The following is a 12,835-nucleotide window of genomic DNA, read 5'->3' on the forward strand; positions in this document are numbered from 1 at the left end:
GTTTAATTTTGAGGAGCTCCCATTTATTTATTTCCTTCTTCAGTGCTCTTGCTTTAGGTTTAAGGTCCATAAAACCGCCTCCAATTGTAAGATTCATAAGATATCTCCCTACATTTTCCTCTAGCTGTTTTATGGTCTTAGACCTAATGTTTAGATCTTTGATCCATTTTGAGTTAACTTTTGTATAGGGTGTGAGATATGGGTCTTCTCTCATTCTTTTGCATATGGATATCCAGTTCTCTAGGCACCATTTATTGAAGAGACTGTTCTGTCCCAGGTGAGTTGGCTTGACTGCCTTATCAAAGATCAAATGTCCATAGATGAGAGGGTCTATATCTGAGCACTCTATTCAATCCCATTGGTCGATATATCTATCTTTATGCCAATACCATGCTGTTTTGACCACTGTGGCTTCATAATATGCCTTAAAGTCCGGTATCGCTAGACCTCCAGCTTCGTTTTTTTTCCTCAAGATGTTTTTAGCAATTCAGGGCACCCTGCCCTTCCAGATAAATTTGCTTATTGGTTTTTCTATTTCTGAAAAATAAGTTGTTGGGATTTTGATTGGTATTGCATTGAATCTGTAAATCAATTTAGGTAGGATTGACATCTTAATTATATTTAGTCTTCCAATCCATGAACACGGTATGCCCTTCCATCTATTTAAATTTATTCCTAGGTATTTTATTCTTTTAGTTGCAATTGTAAATGGTATTCGTTTCTTGATTTCCCCCTCAGCTTGTTCATTACTAGTGTATAGAAATGCTACAGATTTTTGAATGTTGATCTTGTAACCTGCTACTTTGCTGTACTCATTTATTAGCTCTAGTAGTTTTGTTGTGGATTTTTCCGGGTTTTCGACGTATAGTATCATATCGTCTGCAAACACTGATAGTTTTACTTCTTCCTTTCCAATTTTGATGCCTTGTATTTCTTTTTCTTCTCTAATTGCTTTGGCTAGAACCTCCAACACAATGTTGAATAGTAGTGGTGATAGTGGACATCCTTGTCTTTTTCCTGATCTTAGGGGGAAAGTTTTCAATTTTTCCCCATTGAGGATGATGTTAGCTGTGGGTTTTTCATTTATTTCCTCTATCATTTTAAGGAAGTTCCCTTGTATTCCTATCTTTTGAAGTGCTTTCAACAAGAAAGGATGTTGAATCTTGTCAAATGCCTTCTCTGCATCAATTGAGATGATCATGTGATTTTTCTGCTTTGATTTGTTGATATGGTGTATTACATTAATTGATTTTCTTATGTTGAACCATCCTTGCATACCTGGGATGAATCCTACTTGGTCATGATGTATAATTCTTTTAATGTGTTGTTGGATACGATTTGCTAGAATTTTATTGAGGATTTTTGCATCTATATTCATTAGAGAGATTGGTCTGTAGTTTTCTTTTTTTGTAATATCCTTACCTAGTTTTGGTATGAGGGTGATGTTGGCTTCATAGAATGAATTAGGTAGTTTTCCCTCCACTTCGATTTTTTTGAAGAGTTTGAGGAGAGTTGGTACTAATTCTTTCTGGAATGTTTGATAGAATTCACATGTGAAGCCATCTGGTCCTGGACTTTTCTTTTTAGGAAGCTTTTGAATGACTGATTCAATTTCTTTACTTGTGATTGGTTTGTTGAGGTCATCTATTTCTTCTTGAGTCAAAGTTGGCTGTTCATGTCTTTCCAGGAACCCGTCCATTTCATCTAAATTGTTGTATTTATTAGCGTAAAGTTGTTCATAGTATCCTGTTATTACCTCCTTTATTTCTGTGAGGTCAGTAGTTATGTCTCCTCTTCCATTTCTGATCTTATTTATTTGCATCCTCTCTCCTTCTTTTTTTCAATCTTGCTAAGGGCCCATCAATCTTATTGATTTTCTCATAGAACCAACTTCTGGTCTTATTGATTTTCTCTGTTGTTTTCATGTTTTCAATTTCATTTATTTCTGCTCTAATCTTTGTTATTTCTTTCCTTTTGCTTGCTTTGGGATTAGTTTGCTGTTCTTTCTCCAGTTCTTCCAAGTGGACAGTTAATTCCTGCATTTTTGCCTTTTCTTCTTTTCTGATATAGGCATTTAGGGCAATAAATTTCCCTCTTAGCACTGCCTTTGCTGTGTCCCATAAGTTTTGATATGTTGTGTTTTCATTTTCATTCGCCTGAAGGTATTTACTAATTTCTCTTGCAATTTCTTCTTTGACCCACTTGTTGTTTAAGAGTGTGTTGTTGAGCCTCCACGTATTTGTGAATTTTCTGGCATGCTGCCTATTATTGATTTCCAACTTCATTCCTTTATGATCCGAGAAAGTGTTGTTGTATGATTTCAATCTTTTTAAATTTGTTAAGACTTGCTTTGTGACCCAGCATATGGTCTATCTTTGAGAATGATCCATGAGCACTTGAGAAAAAGGTGTATCCTGCTGTTGTGGGATGTAATGTCCTATAAATGTCTGTTAAGTCTAGCTCATTTATAGTAATATTCAGATTCTCTATTTCTTTATTGATCCTCTGTCTAGATGTTCTGTCCATTGATGACAGTGGTGAATTGAAGTCTCCAACTATTATGGTAGATGTGTCTATTTCCCTTTTCAGTGTTTGCAGTGTATTCCTCACCTATTTAGGGGCATTCTGGTTCGGTGCATAAATATTTATGATTGTTATGTCTTCTTGTTTAATTGTTCCTTTTATTAGTATATAGTGTCCTTCTTTGTCTCTTTTAACTGTTTTACATTTGAAGTCTAATTTGTTGGATATTAGAATAGCCACTCCTGCTCTTTTCTGGTTGTTATTTTCATGAAATATCTTTTCCCAACCTTTCACTTTCAACCTATGTTTATCTTTGGGTCTAAGATGGGTTTCCTGTAGACAGCATATGGAAGGATTCTGTTTTTTAATCCATTCTGCCAGTCTGTGTCTTTTGATTGGGGAATTCAGTCCATTAACATTTAGTGTTATTACTGTTTGGATAATATTTTCCTCTACCATTTTGTCTTTTGTATTATATGTATCATATCTGATACATATACACTCTTCCTTCTTTCTACACTCTTCTCCATACCTCTCTCTTCTGTCTTTTTGTATCTGACTCTAGTGCTCCCTTTAGTATTTCTTGCAGAGCTGGTCTCTTGGCCACAAATTCTCTCAGTGACTTTTTGTCTGAGAATGTTTTAATTTCTCCCTCATTTTTGAAGGACAATTTTGCTGGATATAGGAGTCTTGGTTGGCAGTTTTTCTCTTTTAGTAATTTAAATATATCATCCCACTATCTTCTAGCTTCCATGGTTTCTGCTGAGAAATGTACACATAGTCTTATTGGGTTTCCCTTGTATGTGATGGATTGTTTTGCTGCGTTCAAGATCCTCTCTTTCTCTTTGACCTCTGACATTCTAACTAGTAAGTGTCTTGGAGAACGCCTATTTGGGTCTAATCTCTTTGGGGTGCGCTGCACTTCTTGGATCTGTAATTTTAGGTCTTTCATAAGAGTTGGGAAATTTTCAGTGATAATTTCTTCCATTAGTTTTTCTCCTCCTTTTCCCTTCTCTTCTCCTTCTGGGACACCCACAACACATATATTTGTGCGCTTCATATTGTCCTTGAGTTCCCTGATACCCTGTTCAAATTTTTCCCTTCTTTTCCCGATAGTTTCTGTTTCTTTTTGGAATTCAGGTGTTCCATCCTCCAAATCACTAATTCTATCTTCTGTCTCTTTAAATCTATCATTGTAGGTATCCATTGTTTTTTCCATCTTTTCTACTTTATCCTTCACTTCCATAAGTTCTGTGATTTGTTTTTTCAGTTTTTCCAATTCTTCTTTTTGTTCAGCCCATGTCTTCTTCATGTCCTCCCTCAATTTATCAATTTCGTTTTTGAAGAGGTTTTCCATTTCTGTTCGTATATTCAGCATTAGTTGTCTCAGCTCCTGTATCTCATTTGAACTATTGGTTTGTTCCTTTGACTGGGCCATATTTTCAATTTTCTGAGCGTGATCCGTTATCTTCTGCTGGCATCTGGGCATTTAGTCAAATTTCCCTGGGTGTTGGACCCAACAGGTTGAAAGATTTTTCTGTGAAATCTCTGGGTTTTGTTTTTCTTATCCTACCCAGTAGGTGGCGCTCGTGGCACATGTTTGTCTGTGGGTCCCACCAATAAAAGGTGCTGTGGGTCCTTTAACTTTGGAAACTCTCGCGTTGGGGAGGTTCGCCAGCCGAAGCAGCTTGGAAGAGTGCCAGCCGGCCCGGGGGTCCGAACGCAGGGAGGGCCGCCGGCAGCCGCAGCCCGGGAGAGCGCCCGCCCGAATTTCCTAGTCGGCCCGGGGCGCCAAGCGTGGCGGGAGGGCACCAGCCACCACGGCCCGGGAGAGTGCACCGTTCCCAGCCGGACCGGGGAGTCACATGTTTGGAAGGGACCCCCCCGGTCACCGTTCTCCGCGGCCTGGGGATTTGCGATCCAATTCTCCCAGTTGGTCCAGGAGGCCGCGTGTGGTAGGGGCGCCAGCCGCTGCGGCTTGATGGGACCGCCTACCCAATTCTGCCAGCTGGCCCGGGAAGGAGGAAGGGAGGGACTCCAGCCGCTTACCGCCCCGCCCGGGGAAGCCCATGCCCCTCGGCGATCTCACCGGAGCGGGTTCTCTCAGCCAGTCAGCCATTCCAGGATGGGGTACGCTGTCTTTTTGATCTCTGTCGTGGCTCCAGGAGCTGTTCTGTATCGTTTCTACTCCCCTAGTAGCTGTTCTGGAAGAGGAACTAAGATCCGCGCGTCTTACTAAGCCGCCATCTTCTCTGGAAGTCAAGAGCCCTATTTTTTAAAAAATCTGTTTGAAAATTACAAAGGAAGGTTATGAATTATGAACACGTTTACATATGTTATTATTAGTATACTGAAGTGTTATACTCAAAAGGTTGATTCGATGGCAGAAAAGACCAAATAAATTTACTTTCAGAAGGTACTATCTCAGTATTTTATTCAATTAATTTGGTGCTTAGCCATAACTCAACCTCAAAAATCCTAGTCAAGGCTGAACCAAAATGCTACATTAATTTCATTCATAACCATAGGCTTAAAGGGTGAGTTATCAGAGACTGAATGGAAATTTTTATATCATTTCTGAATGTATGCAAATCAGCATGTAAAGCTGACAATTTCCAACATCTGACAGAATTAAAATCATTCTTAGAAACAAGTTTCTCTGAGAGTAATAAAATTATTTTTTATTATTTTGTATGAGAATAAAATTATTCTCAGAATTCAGAATGATTAAAATCTAAAAATAAGAAAAATTTCCAAATGATAAGCTAAATTATAAATAAATAGGACTATTCTGAAATAATTAAGAAAAAATTACTCTGAGAAATAACTAATTTGAGGGACTTCACCCACTCACATTGACCTTTCAGGAAAGACATCTCTTCCCACTGAGAAAGGAATCTCTCCTACAAGGCACCGTAGTAGATAAGATGCTTGGTTTATGGTACAGGGCTTGCCTGCAAAGCTGCCAAAGAAAAGGTATAAACAATGTGTCAACCTATTTGTTAGACCTCAGAGGAGGGAGAGCCTGACCAGCCCCTGAGGTGGGATCTGGACCTCATTGATGAGAGCTCCGACTTTGAGCCTGCGTCTTGGGACTCATCATCATTAAGCTGGCCCTGCTTGTTCACAGAAAGAACAAACCACCATACGCAGAGTTACTGAACTGGGGGTGCAAAGACGGGGGAGAAAAGGCTTTATCCCATTTATTGAATGTGATTTACTTCATGATTATTCAGTAGCTTTTTTTCTCTGGCTATAAATAGATTTTTTTAAATGTTATCACCAATGGTAAAGAACTTAATTACCAACCCATTTTCTCGTTAAAGTATGTTTTGGAATGTAGATTTTAAACCCTAAACCCCAGCTATCAGGTAAGAGAGATGTCAAATTATGAAGGCGAACTCTTCTCTTCATTATTATTTAAAACCTACAAATATGAAGCTCTAACACTTGGTCAAATATTACCAATATCTAAAGAGCACTGAAAAACATGTTAATTTTTATGTTAATTGTAATACACAGCTATTAGGGGAAAATGTATTAAAATAAATGACAGAGATTTATAGATCTGTAGCTGAGGAAAGAAAAAAGCCAGCAGAAGCTACAGTTTCAGGTAGAAACCTGCTTAATATAAATAAGCACATTTCCCAACCCGTGGAGGAGGTCTGTATATATTTTCCCATTTTTGAAGGAATAAACACTTTGGCACTGAGGTTCTTTAGTAGAGAAAGAAGAATATAGTAAAATGTTATCTTGTCCCTAAGAAATGAGTTTCACAATTTATCAGAGTTGAAAAATGCAAAACAAATGAGGAAGAACAAAGGAATGTCAGTATTGTAGTGTGTTGAAAATAGATGGTAATTCATATTTTAAAACTTTAACATGTGTAAGACTAAAGCAAAAATGTTTATTTGGTACAAAACTTACAATTTTACTAGTGCATTTCCTAATATAACTTATGTGGACAATTTAACTAAACACCATAAGTACATGGAACCTTGAGTTGGGCATGAGACTTTGTAGGTTTGTCCAGAGTGATGCCTTGATAAATCCCAGAAGGATTTGAACAGTGAATAAAAAAGTATTTGCAAAGTCGCCTTGGGGGAATGGCAAGAAAGGGAGAGAATTCGACTTTCCCATGTGGAGAATTCCTGATGTTCTCATAAGCAGTGGAGCCAACTAAAGCAATAGGCCAAGCCCTCAATCTTGGGGTTTGCTCATATGAAATTTATCCCTGCAAAGGATAGGCTAAGCCTACTTAAAATTAGGCCTCAGAGTCACTCCCAGAGAACCTCTTTCATTGCTCAGATGTGGCCTCTGTCAGCCAACATGACAAACAAACTCACTGCCCTCCCCCTCTCTATGTGAAACATGACTCCCAGGGGTGTGGACCATCCTGGCAACATGGGACAGAAATCCTGGAATGAGCTGGGACTCAGCATCAAGGGATTGAGAAAATCTTCTAGACCAAAAAGGGGAAGAGAGAAATGTGACAAAAATAAAGTGTCAATGGTTGAGAGATTCCAAACAGAGTGGAGAGGTTATCCTGGAAGTTATTCTTATGTGTTAAATAGTTATCTTTTTTAGTTAAGATGTAACAGAAAGGCTGGAGGAAACTGCCTGAAAATGTAGAGCTGTGTTCCAGTAGCCATGTTTCTTGGAGATGACTGCATAATGACATAGCTTTCGCAATGCAACTGTGTGATTGCGAAAACCTTTTGTCTGATGCTCCTTTTACTGATAGTATGGACAGATGAGTAAAACACAGAGATTAAAAATAAGTAAATAATAGGGGGAACAAATATTAAAATAAATTTAGTAGATTGAAATGCTAGTGATCAATGAAAGGGAGTGATAAGGGGTATAGGAAAAAAAATAGGGGAAACAAAGTGTTCTAGTTTGCTAGCTGCTGGAATGCAATATACTAGAAATAGAATGGCTTTTAAAAAGGGAAATTAAATCAGATGCTAGTTTACAGTTCCAAGGCCGAGAAAATGTCCCAATTAAAAGAAGTCTATAGAAATGTCTAATCTAAGGCATCCACGGAAATATACCTTGGTTCAAGAAGCCCTATGAAGTTTAGCGTTTCTCTCTCATCTGGAAAGGCACATGGTAAACACGGTCAGGGTTCCTCTCTCAGCTGGTAGGGCACATGGCGAACAGGGCATCATCTGCTAGCTTCTTTTCCTGGCTTCCTGTTTCCTGAAGCTCCCCAGGAGACATTTTCTTTCTTCATCTCCAAAGGTCACTGGCTGGTGGACTCTGCTTCTCATGGCTATGTCGTTCTGCTCTGCTCTCTGAATCTCCTTTATTCTCCAAAATGTTTCCTCTTTTATACGACTCAAGAAATTTATCAAGACCCACCCAAATGGGTGGAGACTACTGTCACCTAATCCAGTTTAATACCACTCTTGATTAAATCACATCTCCAGGGAGATGATCTGATTACAGTTTCAAACATACAGTATTGAATAGGGACTATTCTACTTTTATGAAATGGGATTTTGATTAAAACATGGCTTTTCTAGGGTACATACATCCTTTCAAACCAGCATACAAAGGCTAAAATATATTGAGTAGATGGAAATACTAGCAGTCAATGAGAGGAGGGGTAAGGGGTGTGGTATGTATGAGTTTTTTTCTTTTTTCTCTTTATTTCTTTTTCTGAATTGATGCAAATGTTCTAAGAAATGATCATGGTAATGAATATACAATTATGTGATGATACTGTGCGTTACAGATTATACACCAAGAATGGAATGATCATATAGTAAGAATGTTTGTTTTTGTATTCTGTTGTGTTTAAAAATTTTTTTTTAATTAAAAAATAATAATAAAGAAGATAAAGTAAAAAAAAAAAAAAAAAAAGGACAAAAACAAAGATGTGATGGCTCAACTTTTGCTAACATATCCCTAACATTTTTCTTTCAGGGGAGAGTTCTAAATCTTCACCCAAACAGGGAAACAAACAAAAATGCCCCAACAAAACAAAGACAAAAACAACTGGTAAAAATGTTTTCATTCAGTAAAGAACACCAAACAATCACTAATTCAATCTACTTAGTGTTTCTGCCAGGACATTTCAAGCATCTTTGTAGCCCTGAGGAGAGAATAAACATTAGACGGTTGGAGAGAATGTGTTAATTTGTGAGGAAAAAGGAAAAGATCAGGGCAATTTCCAAGCATGAAGCAATGAGTTCCACCAACAAATTTCAACAAAAAATTGTAGAAAAACTGAATAAAACACATTCTCCTAAACTTAGAACTGCCACAAAGGGTAGCTGTTTTAACCAATACCTACACAATATCTGACTTACCCAGAACTGTATTTTTCTAACACTTGCACAAATTCTAGAAAAAGAAAATTAAGGCTAGGAAAGCTATCTAATTAATTATATTGAAATACTTGTATAGAATTACATGTTACAAAGGGTAAGAAGGAAAAATTTGTGGGATTAATGAAAAAGAAAACAATTACTTATTTAAAACAACTAATAAAGAAAACAACCCTCAGTTGAACTTGGTTTCTAAATTTATATTTTGCTTTTCCAAAGACCATGCACCCTGGGCCTGGGTTTTAAGCCTGGGCCCTTAGGCTCCTAAGAGCGAATCCCTAGCACACCTTCCAGCTACCAGCACCCTGTGACAAGGCCCTTAAGCTTCCTAGGCAGACAATGCTCTTCATCTGGCCAAACTTACTTCTCTGTTACGCTCGACCAGGAAGGAGGAAAGACAGGATAAAAAAAAAAGAAACAGATATAAATAAGAAGAAACCATAGAAAAGAACTGAACCACAGAGGAAAAAAAAATATTCACCCATGTCAAAAGTTTTGAATTCAGCCCAACTAAGGGGTTGTTCAATAAAGGTAGTTTCTGGATCATTTCCCCTTTTTAAAGAGGCCAAGAATACAGAAAATCAGATCATAAACCCTTAATCTTCTATAATCTCTAATCTATGCAAGTATTTCCTTTAAATTGTACATCAGCTTTCCCTCATTTAAAAAAATAACCTACACTGAATGAAGCTGCATCTGAGCTATAGGGTTTTTTTTTGTTTGTCTGTTTGTTTGTCTTTTTTTTTACTATTATTATTATTTTTATTTTTTTCTCTATATTAACATTCTATATCTTTTTCTGTTGTTTTGCTAGTTCTTTTCCTAAATCGATGCAAATGTAATAAGAAATGATAATCATGCATCTATGTAATGATGTTAAGAATTACTGATTGCATATGTAGAATGGAATGATTTCTAAATGTTGTGTTAATTTCTTTTTTTTCTTTAATTAATAAAAAAAAAAACTTTTCCATGACAGCAAATAAATTCTGTACCAATTAAAAAAAATAAATAAATAACCTAAAACAAAGTTTAAAAATCACTACTAAGGCAAACCCTAAAACAGAAAGCTGCTTATCTCAGTGAGCTGACACAGAGCAATAAGTCCAAGGTCCCACTATCTTTTAAAGGCCAAGGATGAGATAACTTGGCCTGTTTTATGGACACAGACTATATCCTGCACTTTCAACAGCTGGCTCAGAAATAAATGCTGTTGTCCACAGAGAAGAGGGTAAGAGGGTCTAGGCAGATCAACACAAAGCTATTCTCATTGCTGAGAAAATCTCAAGGCACATTCTATTTGATGGTCCATTAAAAAAAATTCCTTGGAAAATGTTCACACAGCAAACGAGTTCCTACATTAGTCACAGAGTGTAGCTAATAAACAATATACTACATATAACATAATCTTGAATAAGTGAGCTGAAATCATGACCAAAATATGAGGTTGAGATGTCTGGCTCTCCCCTGCCTCCTGAACTATCAGGTTTAGCAGATTCAAGTAGTGATCCATGTATCCAAAATACATTGCATCCATGTATCTAAAAACTACATTTGAAGTAATTCTGAAAACCCTTTAGGATCCAAAAACAGGTGACTTTTTCTCTTTATGGAAGTCTTAAATTTAAAAACCAGTAATTTCATGTATAAAAACCAGGACAACAAGGCAGCACAATGGTGGCTCAGTGGCAGAATTCTTGCCTGCCAAGAATTGGCTGGGTTCAATTCCCAGAGCCTGCCCATGGCAAAAAACAAACAAACAAAAAAACCCATATATTTTCCATTCTGTAGGTAATGTAAGAGCTTCTGAAGTGTCTGGCCCACACTAAGTGCTGTGCTAGATCCTGGACTGAGTACGGCAGTGAGGCCTGCTCCAAAGGAGCAACTGTGTATGTTGGAGACTGCCTCTGGGAGCACGAGACATGAGAGCATGACTCACTGTCTTGCTACAGACCTGTGTGCAAACAAAGTACTATTTCAGCTTCAAGAGCAAACCTTGGCTCAGAGGGCCCTGACAGGTAACTTGCCAAAATCACACAAATGCCAGGTCCCAGAAATCAAAATAAGACCTACGGAATGCCCAAATCACCTGCCCTCTCCACTTTGCCTCACTGCCTCTGACACATTGTTTATCCATACACTTCTACCAAACATGACCTTCCAGGGGACACTAGAGATAAAAGAAGCCATCTTGTACATTTAGTTTTGGGTTTCTTTATTTTTAAACTTACAACCTAACTAAAATGAATGGTTTTCTTCCATGAGCACTTAAAAATTATTTGTAAAACTTTAATATTAAAGCTAAATAAAATAATAGTTTATTAAAAACAAAATTGCAGTATTGTAATTTTGCAAATATAGAATATAAAAATGAACTATTTACCACACATACATTAATTTTATTCTAATAAATTTTATTGACCTCTCAAGGTTACTGAGGTCATCATGAATAGATTCAATTGTTAATCATTATAGGTTCTGTGCTGGACATCCTGTATTTATTATACATACTATAAAATGCCATATTTGCTGAGTCATGGCCAATGATATGCCTCTAAATAGGTACTACTTAAGAGCAAAACCTACAACTTGGCCTAATGGCTTTGCGTGACCTGACGCTGCCCATCTTTCTCAGCTTCATGGCTCACTTCTCTCCTATTCCCTTCCATCAACCACTCCAACCATACTGATCTTCCTTCAATACACTGATGGTGCCAGCCTGGCTCCCACATGCCACAGGGCTCTTGAAAAGGTGCTCCATCTTCCTGGAAAACTCCATACCATTATCACAAAGTTCATACGTAGCTAATGAAGCAAGCTGGAAAGACATACCTAGAAAAGGGATGAAGAGTGTACTGGGTTGAAAGGATGTATGTCCCCTAGAAAAGCCATGTTTTACTCGAAATCTCATTTCATAAAATAATCCCTATTCAACACTGTATGTTTGAAACTGTAATCAGATTATCTCCCTGGAGATGTGATTTAATCAACAGTGGTTGTTAAACTGGATTAGGTGACAACATGTCTCCACCCATTTGGGTAGGTCTTGATAAATTTCTAGAGTCCTATAAAAGAGGAAACATTTTGGAGAATGAAAGAGATTCAGAGAGAGCAGAGAATGCTGCAGCACCACAAAGCAGAGAGTCCACGAGCCAGTGACCTTTGGAGATAAGGAAAACGCCTACAGGGGAGCTTCATGAAACTGGAAGCCAGGAGAGAAAGCTAGCAGATGACACCCTCCCAGCTGAGAGAGAAGCCCTGACTGTGTTCGCCATGGGTGCTTTCTCACTTGAGAGACACCCTGAACTTCATCCACCTTCTTGAACCAAGGTATCTTTCCCTAGATGGATACCTTTGATTGGACATTTCTGTAGACTTGTTTTAATTGGGACATTTTCTCGGCCTTAGAACTGTAAGCTAGCAACTGATTAAATTCCCCTTTTAAAAGCCATTCTGTTTCTGGTATATTGCATTCTGGCAGCTAGCAAACTAAACAAAGAGTATACTTTATAATTTTAAATGAACTAAAATAATTTAAGAAAATGATAAATGAAAACACTAAAAACTTAGAAATCTGATGACAGTATTTAAAAAAGAACTAAAAATAAAAGAAAAAGATCACTCTGCAAATGAAAATTAAATTAGAAACAATACAAGACTGAATAAATACAAAATGTCTTAAAAGAAATAGAAGACGAAAAGGAGGAAAATCTAAAAACCAAAAAGAAATTAAGAGATTAGATTAAAAACAATTCGAGGATAGAGACCAGAGACTATTCTGGAAGCTACTCTTACGTAACCTTCAGCTAGATAGAGCTAATTACCACAGTTAGTCAAAACCCAACCAAAACCATTCTGTTAACCCTAAAGAACACCCAGGGCTCTGCGAGTCTACAAAAGTTTCATGCACTATGATTACTTTCCAGAAACCTACAATGTCCAGAGGGTTCCTAGGCCAGATGTCCTGCCACCCAGAG

At 37.5% G+C, this 12,835-nt stretch overlaps 1 protein-coding gene across 3 annotated transcripts in view; it reads left to right on the forward strand.

Annotated features, from left to right (window-relative positions):
• The window catches only part of PARN (poly(A)-specific ribonuclease), a 226,455-nt gene that overhangs the window by 130,491 nt on the left and 83,129 nt on the right, over positions 1-12,835 (forward strand). The window lies entirely within an intron of this gene.

The sequence above is a fragment of the Tamandua tetradactyla genome, chromosome 23 (assembly GCF_023851605.1).
Source record: "Tamandua tetradactyla isolate mTamTet1 chromosome 23, mTamTet1.pri, whole genome shotgun sequence".
Classification (NCBI taxonomy): domain Eukaryota; kingdom Metazoa; phylum Chordata; class Mammalia; order Pilosa; family Myrmecophagidae; genus Tamandua; species Tamandua tetradactyla.